At 41.6% G+C, this 20,490-nt stretch overlaps 1 long non-coding RNA gene across 2 annotated transcripts in view; it reads left to right on the top strand.

Moving 5' to 3' along the window:
* LOC122410030 (uncharacterized) overlaps nt 1-20,490 on the top strand; it is a 70,745-nt gene that overhangs the window by 14,258 nt on the left and 35,997 nt on the right. For both annotated transcript variants that reach the window (XR_006260837.1, XR_006260836.1), the window contains exon 2: nt 17,482-17,585. This is a non-coding gene — a long non-coding RNA (uncharacterized lncRNA). The remainder of the gene's footprint in view (nt 1-17,481; nt 17,586-20,490) is intronic.

Below are 20,490 nucleotides of genomic sequence, written 5' to 3'. Positions count from 1 at the left end.
AGCCGGAACGAATGGGGGAGGCCGTGAGCTCTTGTGATGAGAAGGCTTTGCCTTGCATTCTCGCGAGCGTACGCCGAGCAAATAGAGGAGAGGAAAGAAGAAAGTAGGTGGAGGGAGGAGGAAAAGCCCGCGGATAAACTCCGGTAATTTGTCACTCGGGCCCCGTCTCGACGCGCCAGCTTGAGATATAACTGAGAGAAAGAGGGATAGAAGTTTCTTCTCGTATTACGAGAAAGAGACGACATCACCGCGATCCAACCACGCTATTCTCGTTTAAATAAAGTGGCTCTCTCTACTCAACTATTCTCTATCCCATACCCCCTCACCCCCCCCCCCCCCTCTTCCCGCGGCTCTCTCTCCCTCTGACTCTCCCCCACTCCGTTTTCTTCTCGCCATCTTTCTCTCTAACTCTGGTCTCTTGCTCCGTATGTTGAACCATTTTCGCAGAAATATAATAAATTCGGAGTGAAAAATGGAAATAATCTGATGCTGCCTGCACGTTTTTGTGTATACCTGATGTTTATAGGGACGATCACGATGTTCGGTCTTCGACGTGGTAGAAGCATTGAACTACGGTCAATTAATCGAGATCGTTATTAACGGAAATAATACTCATGTTCATTATGCAAACAACGAATTCACGTATTTATATAAAAAGAGGTTGTGCAATCCTCCAGTGAAATATTTCATTGGATCGAATTTTAATAATTAAATGATTCAAACGAAGTGAAATGTTACCTTAAAATTAGTCACGTGTAGTTTGACTGAAGGAAAGTATGCTTGTAGAAAATATTTGGGTCGAAATAGAATTCATTTGAAAACATAATTTTCATTGGACATTTCATTTGAAGGAGTCTCCAGGTGCAGACAATCAATCAGAATCCATCTAATACTCGAAAATGTTTTTATTTTTATTTTCGATTTATATCCTCCCTCATTGGAGATTCTCTTTCAATGCCGAATACTCTGCAGCTTGAAAGTTTGACTGATTGCAACTGAGGAATTCTGCATTCATTGGCCTCGTCAATCGCTCAACGACGACCCTGAACACCGGATCCTAATTGGCTCATCCTCATTCATAATCATGCTTGAAAACTTAATATCATTGTGTCAACTAGTTTATAAGAGGTGAAAAGCAACACTGGCATTTTCGAGAAATAGAGAGAGAGAGAGAGAGAGAGAAACGCGAGAAGAGAGCGCTTATCCGTAACGCAATTATAGATAAGGTCGTGGTTTTGTTTACAAAACACAATTAAGAGATTAAACGACTTGTGATTAAAACGTTGTTTTTGCACACTCACGGCAAACATCTTGGCGTACAAACTCTGCGATCCCGCAACTCGGATTGTGTTTTTTGCCTCTTGGCTGACTTCAATCTTGCGCCTCCTTTAACTTCCTGTGCTCGCTCTGTGTTTTATCGTATACGAGAATAATTTCTATGTAGAAGTTTACCGCACGAGTTAATTTTCCAGTGATATTTGACCTGTTGAAAAATTGTATGAAAGGTGGGAAAAATAGTAATGAAAAACGGGCATTTATTAACTCGGTTCTTAGCATTCGGAATATTTTATTTTGGAAACGCGATACTTGAATCCTCTTACGTGTCATAATATCACGAGATTATATTTTTTACGTCATTTTCAACCTTAACCAAAAACTCGTATAATTTAATCGCCACTATCTCGCAGACCTCGCCGCAGGTGACACTTTCTGACTTTCCCTACGCGGGCTATGGAGTCACCGTAAACGATTTGATGCTCCCAGACCCAGAATTCTCAATGTCTAACGTTCAAATGATGACACTGAAGCTTTCAATACTTTTCCCTAAATTACTGCTTTTTATCAGATTAGCGATAACAATGTCTTGATTTTTCACCTTTTTGCTGCTCTGCTAACCAATATTGAGGTCCTATACAAAAATTTTTATATACACTATGTGCATGTAGCGAATACTTTCAAATTGCATTACTGCTCTCATGTCTATTATGTCAGAGATGACAGAGTGATGGAAGAGGAACTGACTTTTCACTAAAAGCTTGGTGACTTGAAAGGCAACGAACAATTCAATTAGCGTACGTTGCCATTGTGCGAAAAATTATTGACACAGATTGTCAAGGAAATATCGTCAGTTATTTTTACACACGAGAAAGCTAATAAAAATTATCCTCTTTGCTATTGGTTACCTTTAAATTGCTAATTATTATCAGACTTAGAAAAAATTTAATCGATCACTTAAAATTATGGAGGATCACAATATCGCCAAAATTATTTCGCTCTTTTAACCATTTGTTACCAGTTTGATGTTAATAATTAGACTTCATGAGATTAAGAAAGATCACTGATAACTATGATGTATCATAGTTTCATTGCAAGTTAAATATCGTCTCGTTTTTCATTATTTTCTCGTTAACGTATTTTGATTCGGTTACTTTTCACTCCATCATGTCGCAAGCACGCACTTTCGATCACTTTCCTGATCTCGTGCAGCTTCTCTGAAAGCTTATATAAAATTTTGTATCGAGCAACTATCGAAGGAGCAAGAATCGCTTATAAGAAAACGAAGTTATAGTACCAACACAAAGTTCACTGCGACGGAGAAGTAATTATACCGGCAGTATAATTTTCGCTCGGAAAACAGTGTCCTTATTGGAAAAAAGAAGATGAAGAATCTTTTGTATAGAAAGTTTACGCACGCTGCAGAAATTGTAGTCGTGCTATTAGATTGTCATTCGTAATTTTTAATTAAAAGTTAATTTTTAATTAAAATAAAAATAAAAAATTGACAGTTTGCCGCTGGCGGTGGATGATCCTACCTCCAGTTTATGTGAGAATGGGTATCGAGATCTGAGCTATCGATTAACAAGTGCGAATCCGTATCGTTTGAATAGGCCTGGACAGAGAGGGTCAAAGGACGAGGCAGTCAGTTCAGAGATTCGAGAGCAGTCGATTGTACTTTAGTCATTATCTCATTAAATGTTTTTTCAATAAAGTAATCGTTCGCATTATTACTCGTGTAATCCGAACAATTATTTCACGATTTTCATGGGTACGCGATCCTACATTCGTGCCAGCGTCGTATATTCGCTTTAAATTTTCATGGACGCATACAATCGGCTTGAAAATATTTAAATTTCGTAATAATTTGCTATTAAATTGTTCGTTTGAATGTTCATAACCAAATGCGATCCGTGAGAAAATTTCGTAGCTTTTCATTATCATTATCATTATTATTGTGAGTTGAGTAATGAATTTCACGACGAACATTTCGATGCATCAATAAATAGTGAACGTGAATAATATAATGGAGCCTTAAAAAGGCATTGTCAATTATGGAACTTTATTCAGTCCGAGTCATGCAAGTATTGAGTTGCAGCATGAATTTTTTACCGTGGAGCTCATTAATGGTCGATGTTTTGCGTGGGAATTTCGTCACAGGTACGGCTCTCTTTTCAACATTTTTTGCAAATTCAAAATAACTAGCTACCCGTTACATTTTATCCGTCGCAGATGAACTACAATATGCAAATGCTTTTAGAATATGCTGTCATGTTTTCACAGTGACAGTCTTCGGTGACCATTGCTCGTATGATAATTGAATGACACGTGAACTGTTTTTGTGCAGTCACGATACCTTAAGGGCTTAAGGAAGTTGAGACATTAGAATGAAAATAATGTCATCGCTTTTAAACCTTATAAACATCTTATAAAGTGAAGTGTAAAAAAAAAATCAGTTAAATTTTCAGACAGTTTAGGAGCGTCGTTGCTGAGAAAAATCAATAACAATTTGGGCCAAATAACATGTAATCTTATGGAAGTCAAGAAACATTCAGTGATATCTCCGTTAAAAATGATGCTAAAAATATGAAATTTTTTGGGCAACATGAGCAAGGCTTGCCGAATAATGTCAATTTTTTCAGATTTATTAGGAGATTTGCTGAGATTATATTAATAATAATCTGTTTCCCGTGCAGTTTTTTGAGGCTAGGATCGTCACCGCTCGTGTTTTCGACTGAGCTTTCACCAGTTTTTCGTCTTTTTTTCCCCAACTTTTCTTTAAAGTGTATACAACATTGCCAAACTGTAAACGGGCCGAACTTTTGAAAGGTACAGATCATAACTTTTGGGTAAAAAAAATGACTGTACAGCCTCAACTTCCTTAAGGGTGTTGCGTTGTTTGATCAAATTAGGAGGACTCGAAATTTTGCTAGCAACAAAATGTTAGGGAGAAAAAAATTCTTTTAAATTTGACGAAATTAACTTTTGGTAATGTCGACTCCCACGCAACAAGAATTCTATAGAAGTTTGTAAATAAAGGGAAATAAATGACGTTTGTTTATGACTGGAACGGTCTTTTTTTCACAACAATGTAGCCAAAGGTGAAGCGAATGGAGAGGAAAATTGTCGAAAGCGAGAGGACTCTCGTTGGCTCTTCACTCCTTACTTTTTCCCCCTCTTTCTTGTCTTTTTTACCTAATTTTTTTCCTTCAGTTTTGAGCCAGTGCGAAGCCTTTCGTGCTACGAAGCTTCTTTTAAGTCCTGATTTTACTCTCCTGATTGTAGAATCACGTGTTTTCGTTTCTCCTTCCCGCGTTCATTACTTCTGCGAAGACTGCGCAATTATCATCCTCACTGATTTGTCTCCTTGCTATGGAGAAAAGTAGCGCTAAGAATTGAAGTTCGTCGTGCAGAAGGAGATTTCGTTCCCAACTCAGCTGGGGACGGAAATGACCTTTGTGAAGTATGGCGAATAAAACGATGGAAAAAAATACGTAAACGAATTCGAGTTTAATGAAACGAATAAGCACGAAGAAGACGGAGATAAATTTATATCAGATTGTGAATTCAAGTTGCGCTTTCAAATTAATACACTTCATAATAAGATGTTCGCAACGATCGTTGAAATTTACTTTTTATCGTGGATCACAAAGAGGACAAATAATATGCCAAAAAGTTTGGAAAAACCAGATTTATCACTTCCCTCTAAATCGATTTACCTTCCAGATAAAATCTTGTATTTTCTTTTGGGTTTTTTTTTTTCAAAGTACTTTCGCGAGTGTGCCTTGCCAGTATCGTCTATTACGTAAAATCCTGAAAAACCAACATGCTGCACCTCATCTCAAGGGCGTTATTAAAGATCGATTATTTCATTTACCCTTAAAGTACGAGTATCGATGAAAAAGAGTCAGCATATTCGTAAAAGATGTCAAAAGCACTGACTAACCGTAACGAGTATCGTGCCCTGAGTAAAACCCTGCCAAGTGCAAAACATTCGAGGCTGGAATTGAGCGATGAAACATTTAGTTCGCGGTATTCGAAGGGTCAAACTTGACGGGTTGAATATTGTTTTCGTGTAGCACTCGGAGATCGCTGATCCATTAAGACTGTGGTCCATTGCCACAAGATAGATATATTTAATCCCACAGAAGGTAGGATTAGATAGCCGGAGACGATGCCGAGGAGATGTCCCGTGCATAATGCATCATGCTTAACGCTCGAGCGGTCTAATCTACGATGCTAAGTGCCATAGTAGATATACACAAACATAGAGGCATATACACACAAACGGGTGTGTTATACAGCCATTAGAAGCTTTGCCACCCCCTGCTTTTCTCACCCTCTCTTGGCATTCCCTCGCGTCGTCGTTCCCTCACATCTCTCTTACTGGACTTCCATCCCTCTCGGTGTCTCCTGTAGCCTTATTTCCTCTTACATTCCTGTAACAAGGAAACCCCGAGGAGCCCGGCCCACACGAAGGCGGACTCTCATCCAACTTTAATTCAACTCCAACCAGCAATTCCAGCGACCAGAAACCTCCCCATACGTTCTTCGTCCTTTATATACAGTCCGAGTGGCGTTCTACCCCGCAGGGACTTCCGACATCGGCCACTCTCCTTCTTTCATCGTCTTTTGCCATCCCTCAACACTTCTGAATTTACATGGCTACTATGCCAACTTATTCTCTGGCTCCCCTGACCCGCACGAGTGCATTCCTCGCTGAGCTACGCGCCGGACGAGTTTTCGAGACGACCGAATTCTTCTGCTCACGAAAGCATCATACCGAATCGTGAATTATCGACCTTGTTGATTGGAGGTTTACCATATTTCAATTGAATTTTTCTCAACTCTTTTCTATAGCATCAACTTTCTCTAAGTTCATTCTTTCTTGGCTTCTACATCGAATTGCAAGCAGTCGAATGCATCGAGAGTCCAAAATTCTCGAAGAACTATATATTAAAAACGATCGTACTGTAAATATATTTCTGTACTTATCTCGAGCTGTAAAACACTTTCGCGTGTAAAATCAATTGATTTCGTGAGTCACGGTGAACCGTTTTTTTTGACATCATTTTCTTTCCAATCGGATGAGACGAATTGTTATTTTTGGAATTTCTCGAATGCAGAGACTCGTTTATCTTATTCTCATTGAAGCGTTGAAACAATTTTGCAGAGAAGAATAAAGATTTCTTTAGCGCTCCTGAATCTCGGGGAGAGCTAGCTCGGAAACGAAGCCTTTCCAAGGGAGTCTTAAATTTTTCATTCTGTTAATCAAACCTCGCTTCCGCTTGCACTCTCTTTATCCGCAGAGACTCTCGTTTTTCACCCCTTTTTTCGCTCCCCTTGCTGCTGCGCTTCCATTCTCAGCTTCTATACTCAAGCTCCGCCGCTCGAGCACACCCTTTCGCGCTCCCTCAACGCTTTTTTATTCCGCCTCGTTCTGCAATCGGAGAAGATACAAAACGCATTTCATTTGCCTCCCGCGCGGTGCCTGTGTGCGTGTATCCAAGCCTGCGGAAGCGGCCAAAGTGCGCAACGAAAACCTCGTAAAACGAGAAAGATGCTTGGCCTGCTCTCCAAACTTCCATAGTCTCTTTTTCTTTCACTCGCCACATTTATTTAAGCATTTTCTCCGGCACTTTCCTTCCGAAGATGCTCATAATCATTCGAGCATTTCATTAAAATTCTTCAAAAGCAAATAATCGTGGAAACTCGGTTAATTTTGCGAGAAAGTTTCGCCGCACGGATCGATAGACTAGACGATTCAGACGACCGATAACGTGCACCAGACCGTCGTTGACCCACATCCGCGTCTATCCGGCCTCGGACAATTTCTCTGTTTTTACCAAATGTCATATGTCACACAACAAAACACCATTCATAATGCGTCTACAGTGACCATGAGAGATTCAACGTTATGTGCGTGCGTATTGAAATGCACGACGTTTGCCATTTCACGAATCATCGATGACGAATTGGTTGTCGGTAAGCCGAATACGGGATCACTGTAAATCGTCGCTAATAACCTAATCGTCCGACTACCACATGCTCGTATTTCAAGACTCGAGAGAGGATACTCCGCGTCTATGGGCTTCTATAAACTATACGCAACACCAGAGAATTCTCCGCAATAGTTGGTGCAATCATATTTGAGATGGCAGAAAATCGTTGGCTATTCAATCTCGTCTATAGCTCGATTCAAAATTTAGAGAAGCGGACTAGGAAGCAGATTTTATGATGGACTATAAAGATGCGAGTGTCTATGCTCTCGTGTCACGTTTTTCATTTGGAATTCAAATTAGACAGTCGCTGATGTTACTCAAGCATTATTCATCAAATTCCTGTAGCAGCTGCATTCAACATTTGGAATGCACATGAAATTATTGCTATTGGAACGATTGTATTCGCAGCTAGTCGCCGTAGAATCATACGTTGAAGTCAGGTGATTTCGATCAAATGGAATGGACCGGAAATGAGAGACAAAAAGATAAGTGTACGCAGAGACAAAATTTGGCTGAAACAAAGCAGCAAAGTCCTGCAAACCGTTTATGTAAAACTAGTAACATAAATGAATCGTCGTGTCGATCAGATTCGACTGAAAGTCGAAGCTAATATCTACGACGCTAAAGTTCGCGACGTTGGTGTCCACCGGAATAAACGAAAAAAACATTCGTTATTCACTCATTTATTATTCCACGAAGGTGCAGGTTGAAAAAATTACGAATTGCAAATTCGGCAGGGAACGTAATTGGAGAATTACTGAACTTATTGGAGGGTTTTTTCACATCATTTCGTTGGACTCCAACCTTGCAAACTTCAGCGTCATGAATATCTATGTGAGGATAAATTTAGAACGAATAGAAAAACAGCGATTTTTAAGAATAGTGCGCGACAGTCGCATATTAACAAGAGCCACGCAATCTAAACAGCCAGTGAAATTTGTATGCACACAGAAGCTGATGCATATACGGTTTGGTAAATACGAGCACTCTCGCCCAAGCGCAAAATATAAACTGGCTGATACGAGTAAAGGAGATGGTTTCTATCCGCGACGAAGGATATGAGACGCGCTCTCCTTTCTCCTTTTTAGCAGCTGTTGCAGTCACGACCTTGGAAGCCATTTCCGGCGGAAGTGTTATCTTCGCTTAGGCTTGCTAGAGCGATATCTCGCGCTCCGGCAGCCATATTTGCTCGTGTCTTTCCCTCGAAGCCTTCGATGATCAAGCTCTTGCTCAGTTGGAGAGCCTCGCGCGTTATCTCTCGTTTTGGTGTACTCCACCTTCCTACTCATCTCCGCTGACTGTACCAGGAGGATCGACCTACGCTATCGCATCCACGAGGATAATCTCTCTCGCATGACTAGCTCCCTCATCATATAAAGGTGCAATAATACGACCGAGATTATACATATATCTGTTGGAATATCATCCACATATGCATGCCCATATACATTTCATATTTCATTTCATAAAGAGATAGAAGGAAGATTAACCCGAGATACACTCTTCATTCCATCTAGAAACACGCTATAAAAGCATCCATGATATTATACCGAAGCGATATTATAGTAAAAAAAATGGAAGCCAACTTTATTGACAAAATTGAATTACCGCATGAATGAGAGGACATCAGGGGAGCTGGAATTTTATGTTGTTTTATCAGAAATTTTTAACGAAATGTTTCTCACTGACCACGACCGGAGTGTACTTTGCGTGGGTTTGAGTGGGTTCCAATGCAAAAACGAGACGAAAGATCGCACTAAATTTTTACGGGTTTTCAAAAGAATTCATTCAGGCTGCAGAAGGTGGAAGCTTTTTTGTAGAGTCAACAAATCTCAAGGTTTGTTTCGATTATTTTTCAGCAATTAAGCCAGTGGATTCGAGTCTCTGGGGGAAACAAAATTACCAAAGCGTCATCGCTGAGTATCTCATTGCAGGATTTATTGACTCCGACATGCGAATTTAGCGAATGAAACGTTTTTTTTTCCCATTGGGTGTTGTGCACGTTCGAATGTGCACACAGTAAATTCCCACATTTGTCGAACTCGCGTGTGATCGTATCGTCCCTGACTTCCCGAATGCTTATACTGCTCATATTCCGATTGCAAAAAGCTCAAATGCCCGTGGAAATATCCACGAGGATTGGCCATAAAAAATTCTATAGCATGTACGAAGGGAGAGAGAGAGAGAGAGAGAGAGAGAGAGAGTGCTGTACAGCTATAGATCTTCATTTTCTGGCACGGTTGAAAAGAGATCTAAAACCGAATGAACGACTTGTTCACACGCAAAGTGCAAACAATCGTTTTCCCTTCGCACACCATTTGGGTTATCCATGCATGAATCCAATATTACGATAACTATCGTGAGATATTTCGCCACCGAGTATGACGCGTGTATTCGAGAATTTAACGACGATTGTGTGCGAAATTACCAGCGATCATTACTTCAGCGCTATGTCCCGAATCCAAATGGGGAGATTGCCTCATTATTAACAGTTGCTGGGATCATTAAAAAGACTAGCCAATATTCGTCCTGTTATTTCGAAGCTCTGAAAGCAAGAGTGAAATTTTTCCAAATAGAGTATCGGAGCTGTCAAATTTCGCCTGGGCTTTCCTGTTCGTATACAACTACTGGGGAGTTGTAATTCGAATCGATCAGGCATTCGATTTGAATAAAAAACATTTCTGGTGGAGCAGACATTTGCGTAATTGGCGAGCAGGCTTCGGTACGATGCGATGCCGCATTGAGCGTCGGAAAAATAATCAAATAAAACCGTATCTACGTTTTTTCTTCATTATTCCCAGATTTTTATTCGTACTTAAAAAAATAACGAGCTTCTTCAGCCAACTTCCAATAGCGGAATGTGATTTTCCGAAGTTTGTAGGGACAAAAAAGACTCGTTGAAAAAGGCTTTTGATAGAAAAAAAACGTCAAGTTTCCTTGATCGGGAGTGGCTTATTTGATGATAAATACTGAAAACGTAGAAGCAAAAGCTTCAAGGCTCTTCAGCTATGAAATTGAGTAAATTACCCGTGGTTTTTTTTGTACCCAAGAGAGGCTGCCTCTAAATTTTATTGGCATCTTCCTTCATCTTTCTCCTTGCACTCCCTCTCTTTATTTCTTTAACTCACTCCTCGTGGCTGCAAAGCTTCCGGTAGGGTACTTACCCTTGTGGTAGTATCCTTCTGCGTTTCTTGCCACTCGGTTTCTCTCCAGTCAGCCCTCGATCACTTAGTCTAGTCTATTAACCGCGGAATTCCATTCCCTCCGACCCAAAAAGAACGAAAGAACGAAGGGGAAGGTGAACAAGATGCGAGAAGGAGTGAGTTGATTCGGTTATCCTCGTCACACAAAGAGATAAATCCAAACACTCCTATGGCTTGAATATTTTTCATTTTATTATATTAACACGAGAGAATAATATTAATCTTTGCTTCATACAGGCGACAGCAATCCTCCTGCGCGAATGTGTTTAAGTTTTTTTTTTTTTTTTATTTACAGATTTTCATTTCCAAATAATTTTCTCTCACACGTGGACACAAGCATAGTAAATAACGAAGTGTCTTTTCAATCGGATTCCAATATTTATCGTGCCCATCTACAAGAGTGCGTTCTTCTCCCTGTCGCTCCCTTCTCTCCCGCATTAACAAAGACCCTCGAGGGTTTCTCTGTCTGAAGGACAAGACGCGAAGTTCATTCGAAGATGTCGAGCGTTGAAACGAAGTTGGTGTGGCGATAAGGAATCGTGGATAGGCGTGGAAGTGAAATAAATTACATTTTGTAATGCCAAGTAGCCACGATTCTATTACCCCGACCCTCCGCCTTGCAAAATGCGAAACTGCCGAATGCCGCAAGAAGAAACCCCTCGAGGCTTTTTCATTCGCTTCTACACGTCAACGGCTCCGAGAACTCTTGAATTCCCCCCCCCCCCCCTTTTCCACGCTTTCGCTCGATATTGAACTGACGGTAGCGACAACGCAAATGAAAATGGGTTCCAAACATCTCTCTTTCTCTTTCTCTTGGTTGCCCGGTAAATTATTCGTGAAAAGGGCATGTATACAGGTACGAATGAAACCTGTGATTGGTGCGTTTCTCGTTTCTAGTTCTCTCGGTGTGCCTCTTTTTATTCTCGTTCAGCTATACGTTCTTCAGTTCTTTGTTATTGTTGCTGCAAGCTTCTTCTGCTGAGCATTTTTTTTATCTTCTTTTTTCATCCTTTTCTCTCTTTATAAGTCTCTTTTTATCAGTCAGCTGCTCTTTTGTGCCCTCTCTTTCTCTGGCTCCCTTTATTCCTGCATTTTGATGTTTATCCTTCTCCATTTTCTTCGTTCTATTCCATTTTGTTATGTTGTGATAGCGATGATTGTTCAGTCGCATTCAAATTACTTTGCACTCCGGGTAGTGTAAGACATAATTGTTCTCGGGTGGTGCGCGGTCGCAGCGGAAAGTACGACGTTAAAAAGAGCCACGGAACAGCAGAACGTGGGGCTTGTAACACCGTTGGTGTACAGTACACGCAAAAATGAAAGTATCGATCGTTAACTCGGTTGAAAGGGGAGCGTGCACAATTTCAAGGAAATAATTACAATAATCTCAATGATTTAGGTGCTGGGAAATTGCATGTAACGAAACGTTCGTTGAAAACTCTCACGCCTATCGCAATGTGTACGTTCGAGCAATGTGACGTTAACAGCAAATTGGTTTCTCGATTGTTGAAAAGTTGTCGAAGCGAATAAATAGCAAAAGTACACATTTTTATGTGCGAAAATATTTTTTCAAATGTGAAATTCTTCCGCCGTGGATTTTTGGAAATTTCGTTCGGAAATAATTCAATGCCGTGTGCCTTTTATCTCCTGGTTTGATTCCTGGTCGCACCATTCATCGACGTATTTGCTGTGACACGTATTTGTACACATGTAACCCAGGCACATACGTACATCGCGATCCAGTGTACACAGAGTAAATACGCGGAAGGTTAATGGGTTCGTGGCAATAAACCGGGGTGTTACGCCGATTACAAGCGACGCTGAAGCAACTAGAGCTTTTCGAGCTGAGAGAGGGAGAGAGGGAGTCGAATCGTGCACCGTGAAGTCTCGCAGTAACTCTAAATATCGAGGTATCGGTTCACTCGCGTATGTTATGTGCTCGTGAGCGCGAGCTCGTTACTCCACATTAGTGCGACCTGGTTCCCCGCTCGCGTGAGCAAAACGCCGTTTCTCTTAGCGCCATCTTCGAACGTTCACTAGTCGAGGTGTGAGGTCACTGCGAAACACGATTTTTACGTTGTGCGCTGGCCCGGAGCTATTGCGCGGGGAGCATCCACTGCTGTGACATCGATCAATTTCATGGCTTACCTTGGCAAGATACTCGCGAAAATGTGAGCGAGATATCGCGCCGAGAGAGGCACAGCGACAGCCGGAGAGAAAAGCGAAGGGAGCGAAAGGAGATGGGAACGAAAGAAAAGATCGCGAGAAGAAAGGCACCCCGAATATTGCCTTCCGGCCAATTGTCCACGAAACGACGCGTCGATGTGGAAGCAATTTTTCCGATGGAAACCACACGGCGCACCGTAGCGCACACGATGCCAACTGTATTCTAGAGTTAATCTCACTCTGTGCATATATATATGCACATAAGCACGCACGCGCCCACACACATGTATAAATACTTGTCGGTATATATGTACGAAGGTGTTTATACAAGAGGAAATTGATTGCTGGCGTGGTGCGAATTAATCGGCCAGAGTATACGTCCCACAGACCACCAGCCACGAGAAACGTCGATACATTTCTCACCGGCGTTCTCTTCCCTCGTAATAAAAGTCAAGTGCGGAAAAAGTAGAGTTTGCCGAAAATAAAAACGTAAACTTTCCGCCAAAACTTCGTTTACGTTGAAGCTTCAAAAGGGCTTTTCAAACATCCATAATATCTTTATGGGATCGAGTGAAATTTTCAAACTTTCGAATTACCTTCAGCATTATTTTTCTTTCGATTTAAAACGATCGATACGATTTTTCAATTATGTTAACACGTCAGAAAAGCAACTTTGATGCATCAATTTGTTAATTTCAACGTCATCGCGAGCTGAGAGTCAAATTTGATTTAGTTTCACACCACACAAAGATTTTCGTGTCAACTGCATACGCGTGCAAGCCGAAAAACCTAATCCACAATCTCGTGTAAATTTATCGTTTCGTAAAAGTAACCGTCGAATCTCCATCATTGAGGATACATATTCGAAAAAATCTTCGTATGATTTACGTAACGAGTGGGCGCTCCCACAACCCTTTGAGGATACGCGAACATTTTTTTCAACGCTTCATTCTTTATCTTGGAACAGAAAAAATTGGGTTCGCGACACCAGATTCAAAAGGGAGCAAGCGGGCGCGCGTGTTTTTTCGTATACATCACTTTCTGCTCCCGTAGCCATAAATTCGATAAATCACGAATCCGTCAGACGTCCGAGTACCGGTGATCACTTACGAGCTTAGGCGAAACGGTAGAGTAGGTAGGTTCCCTCATAAATTCTGTTCCTGGACCAATCTCGCATCGATACACCGAGACATATGGTATGTGGTACCGTTAGGTCGGTAAATACTCTGTATATGCAGGCTCGTATCATATACTCGAAAAAATATATACGTGTAACGATATCATATAAACACAAACATTTATATACGTCCCTGTATTTATATATACATATAAAATACAATACACGTATGATATACGAATGTGTAGCAGCTCGCATATAATACATAAAGATTGTGGAATGTGAAAAACGCGACATTGCCACATAAACCATACGGATGAATATAGCGGAGGGAGCTTTTTCGAAGAGGCCAAAGCACAGCATTAAAATGCATAAATAACACGTGTGTCGAGAGATACAAGAGAAGCTTCTCATATAGTGTGCAGCATCAGGTTCGCTTGGCAGTACTTTTCCTCTCGCTCTCTCCTCCTCCTCCTCCTCCTCCTTCTTTATGCACATGGATTCTTCCTCCCTCCGGGTCTGTCTCTCTTGAACGAGTGAAACGGCGTGTAGCTGTTACTGGTTTCCGGGTAGACAATCGTTCTGGAATCGGCAAAATCGAGTGCAAGCGTCTGCTCTATTCGCTATAGACAGAGCTCCTCACTGGCTGCGCTTTTATCCCCGTTCCCGCCGCGCCGCGTTCGGCCGTCGCTCTTCTCTCGGGAATCGATCTCCCGACGAATAGATAGTATACGGGGAATCGTAAAATTTTCCTCCTCGTACTCTCTTTCCGTCCTTTTTCTTCGAGCTTTACGGTATCACACTGTTTCGTGCCCTCTCATGCTGTCTCTCTCGCTCTTCCGGGGCTTGCCGCCATCGCTATAGCACGTGTGTGACGATCGTTGTGTATATCGGTACATCGCTCCGGCGGTGTAGGAACCACGAAATCGTTTCGCGAATCGCAAATATATCTAGACTCTCATTTATATACGCTTGGTACGGATGCGTCTATACGATGCGACACACACCGTCAACGATATAAGCAGCGAGGAGAGACGAAAAGATACGACGGATTCCAACGAGAATACAGCGCTCGGGGACCTGGAACGGTGAGATTTGCCATGCGTTTTGCGCGAGGTCGAACGAGACAACGACGAATCATAGTCGAAAAGAAAAATTGTGATAAAACAGGAGCTCGCGCGGGGCAGAGGCGGAGGGAGACGGAATGGAGATACGCCCGGAGGCATTCTGCGTATTGAGGAACTTCCACCTGCCCGAAACTTGGAAATCCTTTTATCCGTTCTCCGCTGAGATGCTCCTGTCACTCTCCCTGCTCCGCCTCTTCTTGCCTTCTTCTCGTCGACTTCGAGACGTAGACTGTTGCGGAACGGACGTGCCCGAAGGCCGGTCGAGCTTTCCTCATGAAAAACTATCTTTATTTCGAGCACATACACGTGCATAACGGTACGTGCATTGCTCTAGGAACGCGAGAAAAAGACGGAAGGAAAACGCAGCAAGAAATCGCTCTCCGCGACCTGCTCGCTCATCCGCAGAGGACCCCTACACTAGATCCATTTATACTGAAATAATCGACGATCTAGGTCGCGCCTACTATGATATTACCAGGAAAAAAATATACGGAAGAAGCGAAACGCAATTCTCGTGTCAAAAGTTTTCGAGAATACTTACGCCGAGACCGAAATCCCGAATTTTGCAGTTTTTTAAAGTTTTTCGGTCGTTCGATAAAGCACGGCGAAGGTCCACTTTTTTTGCGGTAAATGATAGTTTAAGGTCCCCTGATAAGCACGGTTCCGGGGCCTCTTCACAGAGAAAAATTTGGAATTATTTTATTTACAATTTATTTGAGTTTTTAACATGGTACCTCATGAGAGCACTTACGATAAAATTAATTGTGAAAAAATTGTGCACGGTGTTCGAGCTTCGGAAAAGTTTATATCGTGAAGAAAATTTATCACAGATTCCATTTCTTCGAAAAAAAAACATTACCTAAGGGGCTTTTAGGAAAGAAAACATGAACAAACTTTAGTTTTTGACGTGTCGAAAGCAGATGTCAGTCATTACCTTGGACTGCTGGTAGCGGCTGATTGAACTTCGGGCGAATTCGGGAATCGCGGAAATTTCATCAAATTTATTTTTGAGACTGACTCACGTACGTTTATTCGTCTAGAAGCTTTGCTTTTTGTAACGAATTTACCATTCTTTTTTCTCAGTGGCATTACACCGATGTGAACTTTCTTTTGCAATATGAAAATGTTTCCTAGGTTATGTGCATTTGAAGTGTCACCGGTACCGACTCAATCATTAACTAGTCAAGTTGGTGTATAATTTGTATCTTTTATGATATTCTTAAAGCATTTTATTACATTTTTGTGACAAAAATATTCTCAATTTAAGTGTTTATTAATTTTATTAATAATTTAAACTTGAATTTAATCAACATAAAGTAGTTGTGAACTTGACTAGTCTAGAACGGCCGAACTACTTCAACCATAATTAATGTGAAAACAGTTTTTTCTAGGATTTTGTTTCGAATGTTCCATACGCGAAGTGCATTCATCGATAAGAGCTACAGACTAAAACGTGAATCTCGCGATTCCCGGTTCAATGAACCCCCACACTATAGCATCGAACCGAGTTTCTTTTGCACTCTGTTACCTCAGAAGCTTTATCGCGAGCAGAAATAATCATATTCATGTGGGCATGCGAGTACGGAGTTGAAGTAGAAACTAAGCTCGATTTTCGGGGACCGCAAGAACCTCTTACTCTCGAGTCCATATCGGGGGTGGCAAATCTGAAGGCTGCTTGTACGAAGAGTTCATGTAAAATTCATCCGGCTTACCGGCATTGAGCTTCTATCCAAAAGAGTTTACGCCGCACGGTCATATAGCACTGCTTTCAAATTTCCCGGAAATTAACCTTTTATCTCTGTCGATGTTTTTTCGTTTTATGAAAACTGCAGTTTTTAAGACTCCCGTGGACACGAGAAGATCAAGGTTTTTTGATAACGTGTCTCACCTTGTTCTAGATTTTTTTTCCTGTCAAAGGCTGAACTTAGCGAGGCAACTATTCCATGAATGTTTAAACAGCGTTTCGAGTTAATTGATTGGGTGGAATATACTTTAGTTGTTGACGTCATTTTACATAATTTTAATGATTATCACGCTCCATAACATGCTCAGAATTCCTCAAAACCTTTTTCCTTTATATTCCCTTTTTGTTTATGCAGCCACATTATTTGTTTGTTCCCTTCGTTTTGTACCTTCGATCGTGAGTCCTCGTTACATTCTCCGATGAATTCTCTCGTCGAGAATTCCTTAAATCTCGGGATACTTGAAAAATATCAAAACGATAGAGAATCTACGACAGTAACATACGAATATGAGGAAAAAGATCGCAGGATCGATCGTATAAAAAGATCCCTGCGGCGTGGTCGCGAGAGGAAAACGAGAGGGACTTTCCTCCGATGAAATAGAGAAGAGAAGCGCGCTTCTCACGAGGCAGTATCCTCCGATTTTCTTTTCTCTCTCTCTCTCTCTCTCTCATTGTGTGCGTCTTCTCTACATTGTGACCTCTCCCAGTCTCCCCATGTCCTTTGTAAATTTCACCGAGTTTTCCCTTTGCTCGCAGCTTTTTCCCCTCTGCCGCATTCGAATGCTTCGATGCACTCAAAGAGAAAAGTTTATGTACTGTAACGAGGTCACTTATTTGGTCTTTGCAGAAACTGGAGCCCCGGTGCGGTTCATTCGGTGGATATAGTCACAGATAGAAAGGACCCGATCGTTGAGAGATCCATCATTATGGGGTGATCATTCGCAAGGATCGGTGAGTTCATTGCTCGTGTAATTCTAGTTTATTGTGAACGAATACGTTAATTAATGATTCATGATATTATTTATCAATAATTCGCACGCATAAATCGATCGTTTCATAACTGTGTAGGATAATTAAACTCTGCGATGGGTGAATTCGTTCTTCTTACAATTTATTTATGTTAAGACTCAGTTAACTAGGTCGACTAACCTCGTTTGAAATTTGTGAAATTGCCATCGCCTTGCGTAGGCTGACAGAGCCTTTTTTTAATCTGTCAAACTGTGTCAAAGGATTTCGATTTCGAAATCTAAAGTGGACTGAAAAAGTGAGAAATTTTATTTCGAAACAATTCCACATGATATAAAAAAATTCTGCTTTCTACCTTCCCATCGAAAAACGAAAAAAAAAGGTACTTTCCTCGGAGGCTCTTCCGCTTTGGGCCACTCTCTCCTGTTACCCTTTTACATTATTATCATTCCATTAAATTGAATTACGTTGAATCCAATATTTGGACGATGTATTATTCCAATTGAGACGCCCCTGGATTTCATAAAAATCTGTAAACCGAGTGTACCACGTATTAACGACTCAGGTTCGTATTTCTAAATATATCTATAAACATTTATTTTTTAATATTAGTTTGTTATGTACAAATGAGATATAAATATTGATGGATTCATCTCCATTGTGTGTGTATGTGTGAACGATTTTGTTCCTTAATGTAAAAGAGCTTTTTAGGAGAATTTATTGTCCAGGAATGAGATGGGGTGAGCTTTGCTTTGACTGCGCGCAGGGCTTATGTACCCTCGTCGATCCACCCTTCTTAATAACGCTCGGCCGTTACTGGTACAACCCTCTTGTCCACTCTTTCTCCATCACTTCTTAGGGGTACTCTTGTGCTCCGATCTGTACATATATTTCTGACCCTCCGTTCTCGACACCGTCAGCGAGAGGCTTCTTTCTCATTGGACGTCACGTTGTTTACCGAACTCTTCTCTCCAAGACCAACTACTGGCTCTTTCGAGTTCCCTCTTGAAATTTATCGTACTATAGTCTCGAGTATCCTGCCATGAGCACAGTGCTGGCCCCCTGCCCTCTCTCCATGTCTTTCACTCTCTAACTGCTTCATATATTTTTATACCCTTTTCGTATTCTCCAGCCCATCAGAGCTTGTTGAAGGATGACGAAAACAAGCCCTGCTTTTGGCATCTACATTCATAACATATCACTAAAAATTAGAGCTATAAGCTGGATAACAATGGCACTACATAATACACGATCTTGTCCACGTGGATTTTGGCTCTTACAATATTTTTTATCTGACGAAACAATGAAATTGACAATGAACTAAATTATAAAGGAGTTCATTCGCTGTTTAGTACATCGAACGTAACATCATTCTGCGTGATATATTTTCTAGGGAATGAAAACAATGTATCTTTGGTGTGTGTATATATACAGCGTGACAAGATGGAACACAGCAGACACGCCACGAATTTCCCCTCCGAATTAACGTCAGCCGGTGTATAAGCCTCGAATAGTAATCATTCATGCACGAACACTTCTATTAGAAGTTGTGAGTGTCACGGAATAAGGTATATCTGAACGCAGGCATCGGTGTTACCGAGCACTAACGACCTCTTCTCTCGCCCTGCGATACGAGGAGGTTAGGAACAAAAATTGTACACTCAACTGAAGGGAGTATGAGAGAAAAAGGGAGGAGGAAAGAGCGAGGGGGAGAGATGGATATAGAAAGGAAGAAGGAAAAGGAAAGGGAAAATGAAAACTCGCGCGGTAGCCCGATTATTCGAAATTTATCACCGTGCAATTATTTTTCCACGCCAAGTGTCCATGGCGCATGGTGAGGATCGAGCGCCGCCGGAAAAGAGGAATGCGGAAAGGGGCACAGAAGGCTTTTCGTAGTTATAACCCACGTGCATGGAGTACGTGCTTTTCTGCGCGCCATTCCCCCTCTCTCTCTCTTTCTCTTTCTCCTTCTCACGCTGTACTCTCGTTACTTCTCCACGGTTATATCAGTAGCCGAGAGCTGCTTGCTCCTGTTGGAGGGTGCGCCGGGTCTAGGATATACTTGGGTCTGGAGACTTTATCCCCCAGGCGCCAAAACCACGCGCGTACCTCTCCCTCTTCAACCCTCCCATTCCCCGGCTCTTCTCTCCCTCGCAGACTCCGCTGCTCTTCTTCTCACTCACGGGCGCACATCCTTTCTCATTTTCCTACTGGATCTCGCACTCTTTCCAGCATTCCATGAGCTTCCTCGCCATTTCCACAACCCTCGCTGGCTTTCGTGCAAGCGAATATTTACCCACTGCCTCTCCCTTTCTCTCTCTCTCGCTTACTCTCCGTCTCGCTTTCCCTTTTTCACCGCTTTCGGTACTAATAAACCGCTCCCAAGAGGCCCCCCACGAAAGGAAAGAGAAAGAGGGACTGCGATCGTGGCTCTATTCGCTAATTATTCGACTAGTCGTCGGTGCTGCCGTCGGCATCGCGTCGCCGCTGCGGGACCTGCGTCGGTACACACTCCGCCGAATTAGGTCCCCTTATTATTACATATAAATATATATTGCTCCTGAGATACTGGTTTTCACCGGCTTGCATTTTACACTGGCTTCTTTAATATGTATACACTCGGTTACTCGCGAATAGAAATCCATCTGTGGCCTATGAATTTATACTTGATAGATCTATATCTAAAAATATACTGCATGTGTCAGATGGAACCTGAGCCAAGGCTTATATTGAGCGTTATTTACGAAAATGCACACTAGCGAACGTAATAGCAAAAAGCTTTTGTCGTGTCAGGTAAAAATTCCAGTAAAGGTTAATGGAATGTATAGAAATAAAAGAGAAAAAGTATACGCGATGCCAGAACTAGGGGGAAAGTCTTATAAGCTCGAGG

Source organism: Venturia canescens, chromosome 4 (genome assembly GCF_019457755.1).
Source record: "Venturia canescens isolate UGA chromosome 4, ASM1945775v1, whole genome shotgun sequence".
Classification (NCBI taxonomy): domain Eukaryota; kingdom Metazoa; phylum Arthropoda; class Insecta; order Hymenoptera; family Ichneumonidae; genus Venturia; species Venturia canescens.
The sequence above is the reverse complement of the archived record's forward strand: the minus strand, read 5'-3'. Positions and strand labels throughout refer to the sequence as shown.